This window comes from Ranitomeya variabilis, chromosome 2, assembly GCF_051348905.1.
Source record: "Ranitomeya variabilis isolate aRanVar5 chromosome 2, aRanVar5.hap1, whole genome shotgun sequence".
NCBI lineage: Eukaryota > Metazoa > Chordata > Amphibia > Anura > Dendrobatidae > Ranitomeya > Ranitomeya variabilis.
In genome coordinates, this window is record NC_135233.1 from 1,010,609,984 (window position 1) to 1,010,632,616 (window position 22,633).

Genomic DNA, 22,633 nt, shown 5'->3' on the forward strand with positions numbered 1-22,633 from the left:
ACTGCAGCTGAATGATTTACATCTGTTAGCCAGCATAAGTACATGTGGGGGTTGCCTGGTTGCTAGGGAATCCCCACATGTAATCAAGCTGGCTAACAGATGTAAATCATTTAGCTGCGGCGCTGAAAACTAAATCTCTGAGTACTTACAAATACTCGGACAACTGTGAGTGCTCGGGAAATCTCAAGTACCGAGTATATTCGCTCATCACTACTACTGGCCAAGGGGTACACGCATCAGTCAATTATGATAAGTGAGCATATAGACAAAACAGCAGGAGCTCACAGCTACTGCTTTCTGAGCTAACACCTTTCACTGACTGGGAGAAGAAATGAGTTACTGTTTCTGCCCTGTCTCTAGCTCTCTGAGGTTATCATAAATCAATAGATAAATAAATAAGTCAGAGATGTAGATGCACCAGGGGCAGCTGAGCTTATATGTCACTGACTTGATTTGTGATGAGCTCTCAGGACTGGTGATGAACCCTCACTCCTGTGATAAAACAGGCACGGAAATGTGTTGCCTCAGAAAGTAGCAGCTATGAGCCCCTACAGTTTCATCTGTGTACTCACTTATCATAAGTGACTTATGCTCCCCCCTCCTTGGTCAGAAGCTGTGTTATATGCTGACCATGAACTGAGGCAGCTCTGAATTATTGGACACAGTGTCACGCTCACTCCCTGACTAGGTGACACAGCGAGATACTTCCGGGACATAGTGCGCTGGAGCATGCGCACTAATGCTTTTCGGCTTTGCCCGCAGTTGGGCAAAGCATACTGCGCGTGCGCAAGGCAAGATTGCCTTGCGCACGCGGTAACTACGGAGGAAACCTAGTCAAATTCAAGAAAATATTGCGGCCAGTGGGAAAGGAAGGGGTGAATGAAAGAAGATGAAACACCGCCCATCGGACCGGACACAGGGCATTTACACTGCCCACCAAATTCAGGTGACAGAGTCCCTTTAATAAATTTATTGCATCTTCTCAGTAGTGTGCACCTCTGTGTTTCTCATGAGAAGTGATACTGGACTGGAGCAACAGTTTTGGAGAGAAAAACACCACCACTATTCATGAATTTGATAGTTGGGCATTGCCATACTTCATCCCATCCCAGCTCTTTTCATTTGGCAGATGTGCCTAAAAGCGGCATGAAAACTCTAAAAGTTTTGAAAATGTTGCACAACTTTGCAGTGCGCAAACATTTTACGACTTTTACATAGCATTTAACTTCATATTTCTGGCTTTGATGAATCAGGATCTTTGTATATGCAAGATGTAATTGTAAGATCGATTCGTCACTCTTTCTGAACAAAGTATAACTTTTGTTTTTTGGCACTTCTATTGTATTAAATAATCTCTTTCAGCTTGTTAAAAAGGATCATGTTACCCCCAAACACATTATATTCTTGGATGCTTTCATTTTATTCTTTATATTATGATTTATTTTTTAACTTTTCATTAATTTTGCACCATACATCGAATAAGTGTAATTTCTACATGAAGTTTGGACTTTTCTGCAATTTCTCCTGGTTGATCACAGAGAAGGAGACATGTTTAACTGTTTTACCCCTTAAACAAAAGACCGGTCCTAAACTACTGCATTCATTCTATGTGGTTACAGACTTGTGAATCTTCACATCGCACGCACTGCGCGCTCTTAAGATTCTCCATTGCTGGTGCCGGTAATGTGAACTAAAGAATGCAATATGCATACTTCCGGCCACATTCTGCCTAGCCTGTTTCCAGCCTCACTCCATAGACTTGCAATGAGTGAGGCTGTGCACATCTACGCAGAATGTGGCAGGAAGTATGTGTATATGCACCAGCATTGTAGAATCTTTGCAGCGTGCAGTGCGAGTGATCTGAGGATTCACAAGTCTGCAGTCATGCAAAGTGACTTCAGAAGTGGAGTTTAAGACCAAACAACACCTTTAAGGCCACAGGCAAATTTCATTTTAACCCCTTTATACCCCCCAAGGTGGTTTGCACATTAATGACCAGGCCAACGTTTATAATTGTCACTTTATGAGGAAATAACTCTGGATTGCTTCAACGGATCCCACTGATTCTCAGGTGGTTTTTTCACGATATATTGTAATTCATGATAGGGGTGAAAGTTCTTTAATATGACTTGCATTTACTTGTGAAAAAAATTGAAATTTGGCAAAAATTTGTAAAAATTTGCAATTTTCAAACTTCTTATGCCCCTAAATCAGAGAGATATGTAGCACAAAAAGTAGAATACGGGCGAGTGCTATGCGAGAAAACATTCTATAGCACTCGGACCAGTTTTAATCTATGGGGCAGCTCACATCATCGTATTTTTTCTCAGGCGTATTTGACGTGCGTGTAAAATCTCAGCATGCTGCGCTTGTCAACGTATATCGTCCGAGACTTGCCAATTGAATCTATGGGTGCGAGAAAAACTCGGACGCCACACGGGCCATCTGTCTAGCTTGCAATAAATGCGCACACATTTTCCTCATTTCAGCCCATTGAGCAATTTAATTCAATGGGGAAATTCAGTGAGAAATGTAAAGCCATACGCATGTCATACAGATTTCATACGGATACATGATTGGGAGAAAATTACATCATCACATTGCAAATACATTTCACATTCATGACCATAAGGAGAACACTTGTGTGACTCTCGGCAGGGAGACTAAGACTGATTTTCCTTACGTTTATTGTGACGCCGGCCTTATGATTTGCATGTGGCCCCTTATTTGCCAGAAAAGCAGAACCCCCCATAAGTGATTCCATTTTACAAACTACACCCCTCAATAAATACATCTACGGGCGCAGTGATCTTGTTGAGACCACAGGTCTGTCACCAAATTTTAGACCATTTTGCAGTGAAGAAAAAATAATTAAATTTTTACCGCCAAAATGTTGTTTTAGCCCCAGATTTTACATTTTCAGACAAGAAGTGGGTAAAAATGGCATCATAATTTGTCCCACAATTTCTAATTAATGTGCAAATACCCCATATGTGGCTGTACAGTACTGCTTAGCCATACGGAGAGACTCAAGAGGAACAGAGCACTATTTTCATCCTAAAATGCTAAAATGGTTTGTGGACTCCAAATACAGATCCCCTAAGTGCTAGAAGAGCAGAAACCCTCCCTCAAATGACCCCATTTGTGAAATTATACCCCTTTTGGAATTTATCTACAGGTGTAGTGATGATTTTGCCAAGTGAAAATTGCAAACTGCCGTAGTAATGACTGGTACACTGTAGTGACCAGTATCTTATGGTAATAATAGATAAAGAAGGAGCAGCAACCATTCCAGGTGAAAAAATGTCCAAAGTCTTTATTCCGCCATAGTAAAATTACAACCTTTCGGCCATGATGGCCTTTATCAAGTATAAAATTAATCACATGTGGCCATCTTAAATAGTGTGGAGCCTATACAGCCACCAATCACCACTAAGAGGCGGCCTTTATTAAACATGTTAAAAGACAATATAATATACATCTGCACCAAAGTCCAAGTGAAGTACATATTAAATCACATTTAATTACATGCACATCATATAAAAACTATATCTGAAATACATAAGGGAAACATGTTATCAACGTAAACACATCGCTGTCCCAATCCTAACACAGCTCTTCCGTTGTTATGGTGATAATGCCACCAATCCCTGGCCGTAGATACAATAAACAAACCCCCTAGCCAATCCTAGGTTATCCCAAAAAGAAGCGCTGAAACTCTCGCTATCCAATCATCACATACCTATATGATGATGTCCATGAGGCAGCGCACGCCAGCGCCTGCGCACACACACACACCCGGCAGAAGATCACATGACCACCACCGGAGTGCGCCGAGCGCATGCGCCGATCGTCGCCTACCTAAGCATCATCACTGGGAGCACCCAGCCGGGTAGACACGTGATCCACCAGGGGGCGGAGAACCGCTCACTCGGGGAACGCACGTGACACCCCGGATCTACGCCCACAGGGAGACGCGGACATAGCCATTACCATGGCAACAATCTATATCATATATTGCAAAGTACATTGTGATTTGGCACGCAAGGATCAAAAAGAAGGGGGCTACAATAACACACGGATTATACACAGTTGGAAAGGGGCTATAGTTACAATCAGAACAAAAGAGGGAGGGAAAAAAAGGAACCAAGGAGGAAAATCCTCCACATCCTCCACATGTCCCTTGTATGTCAAATCCCCGATGCACTGTAAAAAACACAAAAACAAGAAAAAAACAAGAAAAAAGAATCAAAAGAAAAAGTTAAAATATATACAGCAGCACATAATTAAAACCTACACGCATGAGAACACACTATAGGGGAGAAGGGGACTTAGGACATGCATATTTGAAGGTTATAATCAACATTTAACCCTCTGGGTTGTAGGGTCTCCAACACCGAGATCCACCTTAGCTCTTTCTGTTTTAATTTCCGTGTCCTATCACCCCCTCTCCGCAAAAACGGGACCCCATCAATAACTCTAAAGCGCAATTGATTAATCGAATGTCTACAATCACTGAAATGCTTTGGAATAGGTAATTCCAATAGTTTTGTTCTTATAGTGCTTTTGTGCTTACTTATCCAGGCTCGAATTTCCATAGTAGTCTCGCCGACGTACATAAGTCCGCACGGACATACTATTAAATAGATGACAAATTTCGAAGAGCACGTGTAGCGTTCATTGATCATAAACCTCTTCCCCGTCCGAGGGTGGTTGAAGCTATCGCCTTTTAGCATGTTGCCACAGCAAGCACAATTGAGACAGGGAAAGTTGCCCATCTGTGGTGGACACAATGTCCTTTGGACGGCAACTTTACCTGTGCCAATATCGGACCTAACCAATTTGTCTCTTAAATTACGTCCCCGTCTATAGGATAGAATAGGTCGTGCATGAAAATCCTGAATCTGGGGCATACCTTTATTCAGTATCCCCCAGTGCCTATTCAAAATGTTGGCAATGCCATTGCTAGCAGGACAATATGTAGACACAAAAGGTATACGTTTTTGTTTGACTTTTCTTTGAGTTCGTAAATCTCCATTGGATAGTTTTAGTATTTTATCCCTATGACCAATCACTTTAGATTTCGGATAGCCTCTATGTAGAAATTTTTTACACATTTCCTCCAATCTTATCTCACAGGTTTCGTTGTCTGTCACAATCCTCTTAACCCGGACCAATTGACTTCAAGGAAGTGAATCCATCATCTTCCTTGGATGGTAACTATCATAGCATAAGAGGCTATTCCTGTCCGTTACTTTTGTGAACAAATCAGTACATAGGTTACCATCTTGTTTATACACCATAGTGTCCAAAAATTGTACCCTATCAGCCGAATATGTCATAGTGAATTTTAATTCAGGGTGTATATTATTCAGTTCCGTAAGAAAATCAAAAAGGACCTCCTCTGTACCCTCCCATATACAAAAAATGTCGTCGATATAGCGCCACCAGGCTCGGACGTGGCCCCAGAAGCTGGAACTGTACACATGTTGATCCTCGAGCACCGCCATGTAGATGTTCGCATAAGTGGGGGCCACATTGGACCCCATGGCGGTACCCCTTAACTGCTGGTAGTAGTCATCCCCAAAGAGGAAGAAGTTCCTCCTGAGGATGAACTCCAGCAGTGTGAGGACCAACTGTGCACAATCCGGAGGCACGTCCGAGCCTGATAGCACCACACCGATGGCATGCAGACCCCTATCATGTTCGATTGATGTGTACAAAGACACAACATCGAATGATACTAGAAAAGTAGAGGCACTAATAGAAATACCACTTAATTTCTCCAAGAAATCGTTGGTGTCTCTAATATACGAACGTGCAGAGGTGGAAAAACATCGAAGGACTTTATCGAGAAAAATTAACACCTTATTACACATAGACCCCCTACCAGACACAATTGGGCACCCGGGGGGATTCAACAGATCTTTGTGTATCTTTGGTAGCGTATATAAAATTGGGGTAATTGGTGCATCTACATATAGAAATTCAAACAGCTTCTGATCGATGAGTCCATTATGAAGGGAGTCATCGATCAGAAGCTGCAACTCACCCTGAAAGGCAGTAGTAGGATCACATTTCAATTTTTTATAGACTGCAGTGTCTGACAATTGTCGCATAATTTCCGCTCTGTATTTAACAGTGTCCATAATTACCACTGCTCCGCCTTTGTCGGCTGGTTTTATTGTGATTTCAGCATTGCCCGACAAGCGGTCAAGGGCCTGTCTCTCAACCCTGGACAAGTTATTAAATCCAGCATTGTGAAAACCATTCTTCAGTAGTTTTATATCCCTCTCCACCAATTCGATGTAAGACTCAACAAAATGATTTTTAACATGGGGTTGAAAAGAACTTCTGTTATATAGACCCGCCCCTTTAATGGTAAAACCACCCACACTCGCATCTGGGGGTTCAACACTATTCTGTTGTGTCTCAGAGAAATATGTAGTTAACCGTAACCTTCTGAAGAATGCATATAAGTCACACTCTATTTGAAACCAGTCAGGCAGATTTTTAGGACAAAAGGAAAGGCCTTTGGCCAAGATATTGCATTCAACTTCTGACAACTGTACAGATGATATATTTACCACCAGTTCATTGCAGTTTAATTCGCTTTCCGTCGTTCGTCCTTGTTCCGAGTCCACACAGGGGACCTGTAGACTTTCCTTCCTTCTTGATTCCTGCCGACTCCTCCTATGTTTTCTCCCACCTCTGCGGTTCCTCCTTTTGTGGTTATCATATTTGTTTTTTTGGGTCCTAAAAAAATACAAGAAGAAGAAGAAGCAACTCCCAGGTTAGAGTCATCAGTGGAGTCTGATTCCGCCGTAGTGAAACCAAATCTCTGTGGATCCCTCTCCTGTGGTATCTTCTTTCTCCCATGCTGATGAAAGGCTCTAGGTCTTCTATTATTGAGGGATGATTGTGAACCAGGATGCCATGAAAAAATACGACCAGATCTATAGTCCTCCATATCATGGAACCATTTAGACCTTTTGGTCTTCTCAGTGTCATTACGGAATTTAACAAGATTTTCCTCCAATCGAGTTTTATACACTTCAAACTCATGTGTGGTCATCATACCAGTCAATTGTTGTTCCAAATCCACCACAGTTATTTCAATAAGCTCCATCTCATTTCGAAGAAATTCGATGTTAAGGAGCATTAAATCAAAAGAAAATTTGTTGGTGATGGATTCAAATTTGTTGCAAAATTGTACATTATCCGCCATCAATGTAGGGCGTAAGTGTGGACGTAACCCCCGTGGTATCCTACGGGCTTTGTAGTATTCAGTGAGTGTTGTCACACGTAATTCAAAAGAGATAAATCTCCTTTTCTCATTTTCATGTTTCCTACATAACATCTCCGCAGTAGGTTTACTTAAAAAAGCATTGTCATTAGACGTACCAGATAGAATCCGTATAGCGTCCTCATCCGTGTAGGAGAAAGTTGTGGCAGTGTCCAGTTCACCCACCTCTGGATTTCTTGTAGGCTCCATTGCCATTAACTGGTGCATGCTGGTTCAGATCCAAACCACTTCAACCAAAGAAAACCAACAGCACACAGCTGAAGGCTGCACGCTCCAAAGTCCAGGGATCCAATAGGACCAATACTCACACAATAGATAAAGAAGGAGCAGCAACCATTCCAGGTGAAAAAATGTCCAAAGTCTTTATTCCGCCATAGTAAAATTACAACCTTTCGGCCATGATGGCCTTTATCAAGTATAAAATTAATCACATGTGGCCATCTTAAATAGTGTGGAGCCTATACAGCCACCAATCACCACTAAGAGGCGGCCTTTATTAAACATGTTAAAAGACAATATAATATACATCTGCACCAAAGTCCAAGTGAAGTACATATTAAATCACATTTAATTACATGCACATCATATAAAAACTATATCTGAAATACATAAGGGAAACATGTTATCAACGTAAACACATCGCTGTCCCAATCCTAACACAGCTCTTCCGTTGTTATGGTGATAATGCCACCAATCCCTGGCCGTAGATACAATAAACAAACCCCCTAGCCAATCCTAGGTTATCCCAAAAAGAAGTGCTGAAACTCTCTCTATCCAATCATCACATACCTATATGATGATGTCCATGAGGCAGCGCACGCCAGCGCCTGCGCACACACACACACCCGGCAGAAGATCACATGACCACCACCGGAGTGCGCCGAGCGCATGCGCCGATCGTCGCCTACCTAAGCGTCATCACTGGGAGCGCCCAGCCGGGTAGACACTTGATCCACCAGGGGGCGGAGAACCGCTCACTCGGGGAACGCACGTGACACCCCGGATCTACGCCCACAGGGAGACGCGGACATAGCCATTACCATGGCAACAATCTATATCATATATTGCAAAGTACATCGTGATTTGGCACGCAAGGATCAAAAAGAAGGGGGCTGTATATATTTTAACTTTTTCTTTTGATTCTTTTTTCTTGTTTTTTTCTTGTTTTTGTGTATTTTACAGTGCATCGGGTATTTGACATACAAGGGACATGTGGAGGATGTGGAGGATTTTCCTCCTTGGTTCCTTTTTTCCCTCCCTCTTTTGTTCTGATTGTAACTATAGCCCCTTTCCAACTGTGTATAATCCGTGTGTTATTGTAGCCCCCTTCTTTTTGATCCTTGCATGCCAAATCACGATGTACTTTGCAATATATGATATAGATTGTTGCCATGGTAATGGCTATGTCCGCGTCTCCCTGTGGGCGTAGATCCGGGGTGTCACGTGCATTCCCCGAGTGAGCGGTTCTCCGCCCCGTGGTGGATCACGTGTCTACCCGGCTGGGCGCTCCCAGTGATGACGCTTAGGTAGGCGACGATCGGCGCATGCGCTCGGCGCACTCCGGTGGTGGTCATGTGATCTTCTGCCGGGTGTGTGTGTGTGCGCAGGCGCTGGCGTGCGCTGCCTCATGGACATCATCATATAGGTATGTGATGATTGGATAGCGAGAGTTTCAGCGCTTCTTTTTGGGATAACCTAGGATTGGCTAGGGGGTTTGTTTATTGTATCTACGGCCAGGGATTGGTGGCATTATCACCATAACAACGGAAGAGCTGTGTTAGGATTGGGACAGCGATGTGTTTACGTTGATAACATGTTTCCCTTATGTATTTCAGATATAGTTTTTATATGATGTGCATGTAATTAAATGTGATTTAATATGTACTTCACTTGGAGTTTGGTGCAGATGTATATTATATTGTCTTTTAACATGTTTAATAAAGGCCGCCTCTTAGTGGTGATTGGTGGCTGTATAGGCTCCACACTATTTAAGATGGCCACACGTGATTAATTTTATACTTGATAAAGGCCATCATGGCCGAAACGTTGTAATTTTACTATGGCGGAATAAAGACTTTGGACATTTTTTCACCTGGAATGGTTGCTGCTCCTTCTTTATCTATTGTGAGTATTGGTCCTATTGGATCCCTGGACTTTGGAGCGTGCAGCCTTCAGCTGTGTGCTGTTGGTTTTCTTTGGTTGCAGTATCTTATGGTAATCATTACGTTATGCCCAGCTCATGCTTCTGGAGACATGAACCAGTAAATTAGGCTGGCTCTTATTGCTACAGAAATGCCAAACATGTGAATGATTAATGTGTTTTAGGTACACTGTGGGGCTCTTAACGGAGGGGGGCATTAGGAATTTGGGAGAGCAGAATTTGCTGAATTTCTTTGGCAGGGTGAGGAGCCATTTTGCTTTTCCAGAGCCTTTGAAATACCAGTTATGTTAAGCCCCTAAATTACTGTTAACAGATAACGGACCTAAGTGGGGACTTAGTTGAAACTTTTGTTAGGAACCTTTTACATAATGTTTCGGATCACATTTATTCTGCGCTGTATGCTGGTCACTTTCTTTGGGGTTTCCATCGAAATCTCTAAATGACATGATTCAGATGAAAATCTCGAGGAATTTATTCACTATAATGAGACAGCAGAGTTACTCTGGCCTCTGTCTGGCCTCTGTTCAGCTGTGTCCTTCCCAGGACACAGGACAATAGACTCATGCTTTTGGCAGAGTCAGTTGGTGGTGACCTGCAAAAGGCTGGGATCTTATGCAAAGGCGGGATCCCGGTGACTGTGCGTTCTGTTTGAAGCTGCCATGTGGGACTGCATTGTATCCCTCATCTGCTGGATACATTGAACTCATCCAGGGCTATTTCTATATTTCCCTGGTGTCAGATTACTAGGTGGTGCCCCCAGGTCGACTCCCTTTCTGTGGACACATTGTGGACTCATTGTGGATGCTATAGCATTACCCTCATTTGAGCTTCCCAGCTCCCTGTTCCAATAAATCCCATTGGCTTGTTTATCGGCCTGGTGTCTCTTCCTGCTCTGTCGCATGCTCTGTCACAACATCGATGAGATTACAGCGATATGAGATTTATATCGGGTTTTTATGTTTGGCTGCTGTCACACACTAAATGACACTTTTTATTGCAGAAACTAGTATTTTGAGAACTATAATTTTTCCATATTTTTCCTGACAGAGTCATGTGAGTGTTTGTTTTTTGCGGGACAAGTTGACATTTTTATTGGTACCATGTTCAGACACATGACATTTTTTGATAACTTTCTTTTCCGATTTTTATGAGGCAGAATTAACAAAAACCAGCAATTCAGGAATTGTTTTTGTTTGTTTTTTTCTAAGTCATTCCGCATGTGGTAAAATTGGTAAGGCAGCTTTATTCTTCGGGTCAGTACGATTACAGTGATACCTCATTTTTATTTTTTATGCTTTGGTGCACACAATAAAAACTGTTTTATAGAAGAAATAATTATTTTTGTATAGCTTTATTCTGAGAGCTATAACTTTTTTATTTTCAGCTGATGGAGCTGTATGATAGGTACCATGTTTATTTACATTAGTCTTTTTGATCGCGTTTTATTCCATTTTTTGTTCAGCTTTGAGCATGATCAAGCAACTTTACTAGCTCTGGTGACCCAGATGTCATCATGATGACATTGAGTTATCATGGCAATGACGTTTCAGGGTATCTGATCCAAGGACATAGGGCTTTCCTCCGTCTGCCTGCTTCCGAAATTCTGCGATCGAGTTAAATCTCAGTATTTAGAGGGTTAAAGTGTCGGGAGCTGTGCGGGACCACACTTGGCAATTTGTGCAAGGTGCCAGCTGTCAGAATCAGCTGACACTCAGCAGTGATTGCACGAGCACAGCGTCTGAGCGCGCAAAATCTCATGGACATATCCATATGTCCAAGGTGTGTAAGTACCAGATGACCTGGACGTATAGATACGTCTAAGGTGAGAAAGGGTTTAATGTTTTTATTTTTCCTTTTTTTTTTTTTAAACCAATAGTTTTTTATTGGAGTTTTCAAAGAATAACAGAAACAAACAGTCAACAAATCATAACAAAAACGAAGGGGATTAATCGTGGGGAATGGGGAGAGAGGGGAGGGGAGTATGCAGCTATACAACTTATCCAGTGTAAGACTCAAAGTGTACCAATAGGAACCCCAGTAAGAGAGCGAGGAGTGCTAAACAGAAACCATCTCAGTGGGGATCAGGGAGGGACATCCACCGTGTTATAATTAGAGGAGATCCATGGGTCCCACCAATTCAGAGCCGTAGTTTTCTGTTTCAGATCATGCGCAAGCATAATCTCATATGTACAATGCAGGTTCAAACGACATATTGTCTCGGAAAGCGTAGGAAGGACCGGAGACCTCCAGTGCGCAGCTATTGTCTGACGCGCAGCTATGAGAGTATTGGTTATGATTAGTGTTGAGCGATATCGTCCGATACTTGAAAGTATCGGTATCGAAAAGTATCGTCCGATACCGGCAAAGTATCGGATCTAATCCGATACCGATACCCGATACCAATACAAGTCAATGGGACACCAAGTATCGGACAGTATCCTGTATGGTTCCCAGGGTCTGAAGGAGAGGAAACTCTCCTTCAGGCCCTGGGATCCATATCAATGTGTAAAAGAAAGAATTAAAATAAAAAATAGGGATATACTCACCCTCTGACGCGCCCTGGACTTTACCGCCGTAACCAGGAGCCGTTGTACCTAAAAATGCGCGCTTGAAGGGCCTTAGATGACGTCACGGCGCTCTGATTGGTCCGTAGCAGTCGCATGACCGCTACGCGACCAATCACAAAGCCTAGACGTCACCTAAGGTCTTTCAAGTGCTTGAAATACCTTAGGTGACGTCATTGCTTTGTGATTGGTCGCGTAGCGGTCACGCGACCGCTACGGACCAATCAGAGCGCCGTGACGTCATCTAAGGCCCTTCAAGCGCGCATTTTTAGGTACAACGGCTCCCGGTTACGGCGGTAAAGTCCAGGCTGCGTCGGAGAGGTGAGTATATCCCTATTTTTTATTTTAATTCTTTCTTTTACACATTGATATTAATCCCGATACCGATTCCCGATACCACAAAAGTATCGGATCTCGGTATCGGAATTCCGATACCCGCAAGTATCGGCCGATACCCGATACTTGCGGTATCGGAATGCTCAACACTAGTTATGATGGGTCTCAGAGTTAGAGGGAAAGAGTCCAAGTCCAGGCCCAACAAAGCTAGGGGGGGTGTTAGATCCAGGGGTAGGCCAGTCTGAGAGGACAGAAGGGATTCCACCTCGACCCAAAACCTGTTAACGGCAGGGCAGGTCCACCACATATGTATCTCCGAGCCTAGTTCAGAACATACTTTTCAGCAGAGAGGGGAGGGGGAGGAACCTGTGCCTCCAAATTTAGCAATCCGTGCTGGGGTCAAATACCAGTTGAACATGAGTTTTTTCGATTGCTCCAGATGGTTAATACATCGAGTAAAGTGTGCAGCATGTCCAGAGGCAGTTTGCCACTGTTCTAGAGATGCAGAGAAGGCAAGCCTGGATCCCCATCTGAGCATGTATGGGAGTTTAACAGTGGATCTGAGGGTGAGAAGGGCTTTATATATGATAGACACCCCACGGCGGGTGTGTCCGAATTGCTTAAAAAGAGCTTGTAACGAGAGACTGATCTCTGTGAGATCGCATTCTGGGATGACCACAGTGCAGAGGAAATGATGGAGACGAAAATAAGAAAACAAAGATGAGGTAGGGAGGGAGAATTTAGCTGCTAGGATATTATAGGGTAAAAGCTGACCCTGATCCAAAAGGTCGCTGAGCGAGGGTGTGGCTTCGTCCCCCCATGCGGCAAAGGAAATCTTCCCCATAAGAGTTTCTACAGCTCGTAGGGAAATATGCCTATAGAGGAAAGGGAAATGTGATTTGCTGAGTTTATGCCAGATCGAGAGGAGTCCCTGCATAGTGCAAAGAGTGGTGGGCGGGAAAGAGTAGCGAAGGAGATTCATTTCCAAAAGAAGTCTGGTCGATCCACGGGGAGCATAACAAGACTCAATTTGTAGCCAGAGCGAAGGAGACTCCACCCACCAAATCCTTGCTATGTCTAAGACAATTGAGTAGTATGCTGCGATGTCAGGCACTCCGAAGCCACCTCCAGTGTATGGGAGTGTCAGTGTGGACTGTTGTGAATTCTGTTCTGGAGCTCCCTCCTGTGGTTGCTAATGGTATTTTTGTGAGTTCTGCCCTTGGGCTCCCTCTGGTGGTTTCGAGTGGAACTGCTGCTTCTTTGGGTAGCTGTGGCAGCTGCCTTCACTAATCGCCTTGCCTGGGTTTGTTATTTAAACCTGCTCTGGGCTTTAGTTCATGCCAGCTGTCAATGTCCTTGGCTTGGATTTGGTTCTCTCCTTGGATTTCTCATATGGCCTGTCCTTGTCAGCAAAAGATAAGTTTTTGCTAGTCCTTTTGTCCATTTGCTTGGACACTATTGTTTTGCAAATATGTCTATTTTTGTCCAGCTTGTCACTATGTCATATTCAGGCTAGCTGGAAGCTCTGAGAAATCAGATTTGCCCCTCCACACCGTGAGTCGGTGTGGAGTTCATTTTTGTAAACTCTGCGTGGATTTTGTAGTTTTTAATACTGACCACACAGTATCCTTTTCTCTCTGTCTATCAAGTTTAGTATTGGCCTCCTTTGCTGACATCTGATTTCATTTCTGTGTACGTCATTTCCCTCTTCACTCACAGCCAATATTTGTGGGGGGCTATCTTTCCTTTTGGGGTTTTCTCTGAGGCAAGATAGCTTTCTATTTCCTTCTTTAGGGGTAGTTAGTTTTTAGGCTGTGAAGAGGTGTCTAGGGAGAGTTAGGAACATCCCACGGCTATTACTAGTGTTGTTGTTAGGATTAGGGACTGCAGTCAGTAGAGATACCACCTTCTCAGAGCTCGTCCCATGTTGCGTTTTAGCCACCAGGTCATACCAGTGTGGCCTCTTAACCACCAGGTCATAACAGTGGACATGGTGACGCGGTATGGCTTGTTGCTCCAAATTAATCGACCCAGAACCGACTGGAAAAGGTTTAAGTACTTTTTGGGGAATGGGAGGGGTATGCAGCAGAAAAGATATAGGATCTTGGGAAGGAGCATCATTTTGACAGTTTGGATCCCGGCAATCCATGATAATTGGTAGGTAGAGTATTCCGCACAGATCAAGCATATAGTTGAGAGCAAGGAATCGCAGTTAGTTCTAAGAATATTTTTTAAAGAGGTAATGTGGATCCCTAAGTAGCGGAAGCCGTCTGGGGCCCAAATGAAAGGGAATTGTGTGGAAAGCAAATGTTGAGTGGAGGAGGAGAGGTTGATTGGGAAAATCAAGGATTTGGTGAGGTTGAGCTTATAGAAAGAGACATTAGAAAAGAGAGAGTACAGAAACGACAGCTGGAATGGAAATAGAAGGGTTCGTGCAGGTAAGGAGAACGTCATCAGCGTAGAGACTGATTCTATGGTCCACAGGGCCCACAGTGATACCTGAAATATCAGGGTGAGAGCGAATGACAGCTGCTAGCGGCTCCATAACCAGGGCAAAAATGAGGGGGGAGAGGGGGCAGCCCTGGCGCGTCCCGTTGGATATTGGAAAAGTGGAGGAGGAAAAGCCACCCGCTTTAACAAAGGCACAAGGGGAGGAGTATAAGGCCATAATGGCTGATTTAATATTACCATAGAAGGCAAATTTATCTAGAACAGCTTCGAGATACCCCCAGTGTACTCAGTCAAAAGTTTTTTCTGCATCAAGGGACACGAGCACACTGGGGGAACTCCTCTTCTCCAGTATCTCCAGGAGATCTATAACCCTTCTTGTGGCATCTCTCACTTGACGATCAGGGATGAATCCTACCTGATCCAAAGCGATCAAGGACGGGAGAACAACCTTGAGACGGTCCGCCAGCAGCTTAGAGTAAATTTTCAGATCACAGTTAAGCAAGGCTATCGGGCGATAGCTGCTCGGATCTGTAGGGGGTTTTCCCGGTTTCGGAATTGTGGAAATAGACGCTCTCAGTCCATCAGGCTTGATACATCCCTCACGTTGCCAGAACTGAAAAAGAGATAAGAGGTAAGGAGCAAGAAGGGGAGCAAAAGAGGAATAATACTGATAGGAGAATCCGTCTGGGCCAGGGGCAGAACGCTTTTTGTAGGTGCGAATGACTCCAAGAATTTCAGGAAGGGTGAAAGGTTTATTTAAAGATTCTAATTGGTCTGAGGACAAGGAAGGGAGTTTAGCACTTGAGAGGAAAGCAGATATAGCCTCAGGTGAAGGTTGCGGCGGAGAGGGAGAAGTAGCAAGATTATAGAGATCATTGTAATAAGTGCGAAATTGATCGGCAATTAGTATAGGGTTACGAATTGTGTCGCCTCGGGAGGAGATGATATGTGAGATTCTGGATCGGATCTCAGTTTTTTTAATTCTACGAGCGAGGAGAGCACCAGCTCTGTCCCCCATACTATAATAGATAGACTTGGTTTTTTTCAGCTGAAGCTCAACTCGAGAGAGAAGGAAAGCACGTAATTGGTTCCGAATTTTCAGCAGGTCATAGAGGGTCGCAGCATCTGGGGAGGACATACAGGAATGTTCAAGCACCTTAATCCTGGTCAGGAGTGAATCCAGAGTCGCATTGTACTGTTTTTTGATATGTGCTGCCAATTTAAGAAAATGACCTCGCATTACAGCTTTGTGCGCAAACCATAACACATCTGGAGCAATGTCATCAACGTTATTAAAGTGAAAAAATTATTTCAAGTGGGCAGTAAGGGCGTCATGATTAGTCGGTGATGTCAGGAGGTGTTCGTTCATTTTCCAAGAGGTCAGGGGGGAGTGGGGAGTGGAGTCAGAGAGAGTTAGAGTAATAGGGGCATGGTCCGACCAAGAGATGGAGTCAATAGAGGCAGTCATACATAAAGATAGAAGGGAATCGTTAACTACTGTAAGAAATAATCTATACGGCTAAATGATTTATGTCTCGGGGAAAAGAAGGTATGGTCCTGTTCATTACTGTGGAAGTACCGCCAAATGTCGTGTAAATTAAAGGAGGAAGTGATAGGGGCGAGGTCACTCCTAAAAGTCAAAGGAGTCGAACAGTCGAGAGATTTGTTTAAGGGAGCATTAAGGTCACCCGCAATCAGTTTGTGTCCCACCATGGAGGGGGTAAGTTCATCTAAAAGCGATTTAAGAAATGTTGATTGTTTTGAGTTTGGGGCATAAATCGCTAATAGAGAGTACAGTACATCGTTTAGGTGACAAGTCAGAAGTAAATATCTTCCCTCAGTGTCAGAGAAGACTTTAATCAGGTTAAATGACAGGTTGGCACCAATGAAAATAGCTACACCAGATTTCTTATTCTGAGCGTTGGGGAAAATACGCTGGGGATAAAAGCGGGAGGTTACACGATAGTTATCAGCCTCTAGTAGATGAGTCTCTTGCAAGAAAACAATATTGGCACGGGCCTTTTTTAGTTGCCCATATAAGAGTGAACGTTTTTGAGGCGAATTTAGGCCGTTTACGTTCAGGGCTAGTATGGAGATAGGCATGGTAACAATCGAGAGAGAATATCTATCTTAAAAACTAGAACAAAAAATTTTGAGGAGAGTACACTGCATAAAGGGGAAGGGAAGGGGGGGAAAAGGGGAAACATACAACCAAAACATTTAGACTCAACAGTCTGTTTAACACTGAGGACGCAAATGCGTCGCAACAAAAAAATAATAAAAAAAAATAAAAAAGCAATTGAAAAGTCAATAAAAAAAAGAAACACGGACCCCCAGCGTCTCATACAGGGGTGGTCCGAGGTGTCCGGCAGCTCACTAACAACAAATAAGTAGAAAAAAATTCAGAAAAAAAGAAGAAACTGAAGAGTCCAGAGCGAGAAAAATTCGCTCGGTGGGGCAACATTCCCAGGTGTATTTGTTAGAGGGGGAAGGGGAGAAAAGGTAGGAGAAAGAACTGAAAAAGACGGAAGGGGGAAAGGGGAGAGAGTCAATAATACAACCTGGGAGGTGGAAAAGAGGAGACCAGGAAGACGGTCCCTTGGGCACATCATCCATCAAAATTGAAGACCAGTTCAGCCAATGCTGGATCAGGCGACTCTCCACTCCGGATCGATCGTTCCTCCGCGAGGTCCTTGTTTGTCGAAATTGTCCCATCTGGGGCGCTGCGTCGCAGCTGGGGGAGATGACGAGAGAAAGTTCCAGCATTTTAGCAGTTGCCCCGCTTGAGCGGGAGTCAGACAAACATGAGTGACGTCATCTCTTCGAATGATAAGGCATGTGGGGTGTCCCCATCTATATGTCACCTCTTTTTCCCGCAGCAGCATCGTGTAGGGCTTGAACGCGCGGCGTAGGGCCAAGGTGCCCGGCGACAAGTCCGGATATACCTCGAGCTTCGCAAAGCACTGAGAAAGAGAAGGGGCCGCTCTTAATGCTCTAAGAAAGTCCTCTTTAGCCTCAAAAAAATTTATTCTCGCGAGTACGTCTCACGGTAGATCCAAGTGGACAGCGGGGGTTTCGGAACCCTGTGTATGCTGTCTATTTTAAGGTCTCTAGGCTCTATATCTGGAAGAGCCTCCAGCATGAAATCTTGAAGAAATGCTCTCAGCTCTGAGGGAGAGATCGACTCAGGGACGCCTCTAAGGCGGACGTTGTTCCGTCTATGTCTGTCTTCCAGGTCATAATTATTAATCTGTATCACCTCAACTGTTTGCTGGAGTTGTTCATGCTCATCCAGGAGGGTGTTGTGGGACTGTATGAGTTCAGTCAGCTTAGACTCAAGGTGGTCCGTGCAGTTGCCCAGGTCCACAACCTCCCCCCTGAGATCCGCCACCATTGATTTCATATCGTCCTGAATGGAGAATCTGAGCTCCGATAAGAGACCTTTCATCAGGGTGAGGGTGACCAGAGTGTCCGGAGAGAGGGCTGCAGAGGCTGCTTCCTGTGCTTTGATATCTCGGCGAGAAGCACGAGCTGCACGAGGGGAAGGAGGCGCCATATTGGAGAGAGGCGCAGAATTTGGGCGGCCAGAGGGGAAGTAATCTGAGACCCGCTTAGGGAGCAAGGATTGCAGGTGTTTTACATTTCCCATCAGCAGAGGGTCATCAGATGTATGTCTGTGACGAATTTCAGCAAAGTAAGGCCGATCTGGCTGCTTTAAAAGCTGCGTCAGTGCCCTGGGGAGCGGGAGCTCCTGGATCAAGCAGCCTCCACCATGAGCAGTCAGGCCACGCCCCTCTTTATTTTTCCTTAACTTCTTCAAAGAGCTATAACTTTTTTAATTTGTCCATTGACATTGTCACATGAGGGCTTTATTTCCAGGAAAAGTTTGTTTTTATTTACACTATTCATTTTATCACAGAATGTACTGAGAAAAATCTAGCAGTAATTATGAAAACTCCGCCACCAATTTTTGGATTTTGATTTTATTGCTTTAATGGTGTAACAAAACCAATATTATAATAAATAGCCACTCATTTGTGAATATGATAAAATTATTCAGTTTCCTTATATATGAAATACAATTTAAAACTACATAAGGTCAATCGGAAGCTGCACATACAGATATGGAAATTGAATCAGATATGAACCTGCATCACTGCGTAGATACAGTACCAAGTGTTTGCACTTATGATAAGCGTGACATAAGAGAAATCACAGGCTAGTATATGTGTAACAATATATAAATGTGTATCATGGTATCTCGCAGCCACAGGAAAGTGATAAAGGATACTGTATAATTATGTAAAAAATGGTATACAATGTCAAATGTATACCATAATGTATAATAATGTAAAAAATGGTTTACAAGATAATGATGCTCAACCAATTTACCAGCATATACAGTGATAAAGTTAATAGAGATATACCACAGACATATTCTACGCAGTGGTGGTGCCCCCGCTCTGACATATGTTTCACCTAAGCTTTCTCAAGGAGGTATGGGTTTAATTGTGTGTTAAAAATGACAACATAATTCTCTAGGTAAGTAAACTTACTATGATACCAAACAGACAGTTCTTTTCTACTATTTCAGTACAATATGTTCCAGTTGAATAAACAAATTCTGATCTTTGTAAAAAAATTAGTTTGCGTAGCCACTTCTGTAGACGTAAATCATAGCAGCCCATAAACAACCAGGCACTGTGTCGCTACGGATGGAAGGCAAGAGGTACCGGCAAGAGACACATCGTAAAGTCAGGTCAGTGATTGACAGTAGCATTTAAGGTATAAACAGCAGTGATCAGAGCTAGCACCGGTCACTGCAAAGCACATTATTAAGCTTTAAATGGTTAAACGAGCAGTCAGAAAGCTTCATTCACACAGCACTGATCACGGTTTGCCATAATTATGAAATGGTGTTCTGTTTAATCTACTAAAGCAGGATGGCACCGTTGAAGCTCTAAAAAACTATAGCGAGAAAAATACTTTATCTAAAAAGCTAATTAAAGCTGCCAAAAGGGAAACAGAGAAGCACATTGCTAAGGAGAGTAAAACTAACCCCAAACTGTTCTTCAACTATATCAATAGAAATCGAAAAAAAATCAGAAGTGAAAGTGTAGGCCCCTTAAAAAATTGTGAGGAAAGAATTGTTGTAGATGACGAGGAAAAATTTTATATATTATACACCTTCTCCACGGTATTCACAGTGGAAAATTAAATGCTAAGTGAAATGCCGAGAGACAAAGAAAACCCTATATTAAGGGTCATAAATCTAACCCAAGAAGAGATGCGAAACCGGCTAAATAAGATTAAAATAGATAAATCTATGGGTCCGGATGGCATACACCCACGAGTACTAAGAGAACTAAGTAATGTAATAGACAAGCCATTATTTCTTACATTTAGTGACTCTATAGCGACGGGGTCTGTTCCACAGGACTGGCGCATAGCAAATGTGGTATCAATATTCAAAAAGGGCTCTAAAAGTGAACCTGGAAATTATAGGCCAGTAAGTATTTGAAGGGTTTCTGAGGGATGTTATTCTGGATTATCTCAATGAGAATAACTATTTAACTCCATATCAGCATGGGTTTATGAGGAATCTCTCCTGTCAAACCAATCTAATCAGTTTTTATGAAGAGGTAAGCTATAGACTGGACCAAGGTGAGTTATTGGACGTGGTATATCTTGATTTTTCCAAAGCGTTTGATAACGTGCCACAAAAGAGGTTGGTACACAAAACGAGATTGCTGGGTCTGAGGGAAAGTGTGTGTAAATGGGTAAGTAACTGGCTTAGTGATAGAAAGCAGATGGTGGCTATAAATGGTATATTCTCTAAGGGTACCTTCTCACATTGGCACTTTGATCGCTACGACGGCACGATCCGTGACGTTCCAGTGATATCCATACAATATCGCTGTGTCTGACACGCAGCGGCGATCAGGGACCCCGCTGAGAATCGTACGTCGTAGCAGATCGTTTGAAACTTTATTTCGTCACTGGATCTCCCGCTGTCATCGCTGCATCGGTGTGTGTGACACCGATCCAGCGATGCGTTCGCTTGTAACCAGGGTAAACATCGGGTTACTAAGCTCAGGGCCGCGCTTAGTAACCCGATGTTTACCCTGGTTACCATCATAAATGTAAAAAAAAAAAACAGTACATACTTACATTCCGGTGTCCGTCAGGTCCCTGGCCATCTGCTTCCCTGCACTGACTGTGAGCGCTGGCCGTAAAGTGAAAGCACAGCACAGCGGTGACGTCACCGCTCTGCTTTGGCCGGCACTTACACAGGATGCAGGAGGAGTGCAGGGAAGCGGACGCAGGCACCGGAATGTGAGTATGTGTTTTTTTTATTTTACGCTTACGCTGGTAACCAGGGTAAACATCGGGTTACTAAGCGCGGCCCTGCGCTTAGTAACCCGATGTTTACCCTGGTTACCCGGGGACTTCAGCATCGTTGGTCGCTGGAGAGCTGTCTGTGTGACAGCTCTCCAGCGACCACACAACGACATACCAACGATCACGGCCAGGTCGTATCGCTGGTCATGATCACTGGTAAATCGTTTTGTGTAACGGTACCCTAACTGGGTTGCTGTGACCAGTGGGGTACTGCAGGGGTTCGTGTTGGGACCTGTTCTCTTCAACATATTTATTAACGATCTTGTAGAAGGTTTAGACAGTAAAATATCGATATTTGCAGATGATACAAAACTATGTAAAGCAGTCAATACAAGAGAAGATAGTATTCTGCTACAGATAGATCTGGATAAGTTGGAAACTTGGGTTGAATGGTGGCAGATGTGGTTTAACAATGAAAAATGTAAGTTTATACACATGGGAAGAAGGAATCAATATCACCATTACACACTGAACAGGAAACCACTGGGTAAATCTGACATGGAGAAGGACTTGGGGATCCTAGTTAATGATAAACTAACTTGGAGCAGCCAGTGCCAGGCAGCGGCTGCCAAGGCAAACAGGATCATGGGGTGCATTAAAAGAGGTCTGCTTACACATGATGAGAACATTATACTGCCTCTGTACAAATCCCTGGTTAGACCACACATGGAGTACTGTGTGCAGTTTTGGGCACCAGTGCTCAGGAAGGATATAATGGAACTAGAGCGAGTACAAAGGAGGGCAACAAAATTAAAAAAGGTGATGGGGGAACTACAATACGCAGAGAGATTAGCAAAATTAGAATTATTTAGTCTAGAAAAAAGAAGATTGAGGGGCGATCTAATAACCATGTATAAGTTTATAAGGGGACAACACAAATATCTCTCAGAAGATCTGTTTAAGGAAGGTGACGGTCACAAGGGGGCATTCTCTGCTTCTGGAGGTGAGAAGGCTTTTCCACAAACATAGAAGAGGATTCTTTACTGTCAGGGCAGTGAGAATCTGGAATTCTTTGCCTGAGGAGGTGGTGATGGCGAACTCTTTCGAGGGGTTCAAGAGAGGCCTGGATGTCTACCTGGAGTGTAACTGGATCGCCCCCATGGGGCCGTGGGGTACTCGGTACCGGGTCCTTCGGTGCACAGGGGGATGTCACGGTGGCTGACCCTGTCCGTGACCCTGGGACGTCCGTGTAAAAGGGAAAGGTCTTTAAAGGGATATAGTTTGTGTTTGTGATGCCACCTGTGGTATTCGGTCAGGGTGACCGGCGCTGCTTTAAGGGGTCCGCTGGGGTGATGTTATGGTAGCTAGATGGTATACCTTCCCACAGGTGAAGTGTATCCCCAGGGCTTCCCGGTGTGTAGATGGTGGAAGGTGAGAGGCGCAGTGAAGAACGAGGACACAAGGTTGCAGTCT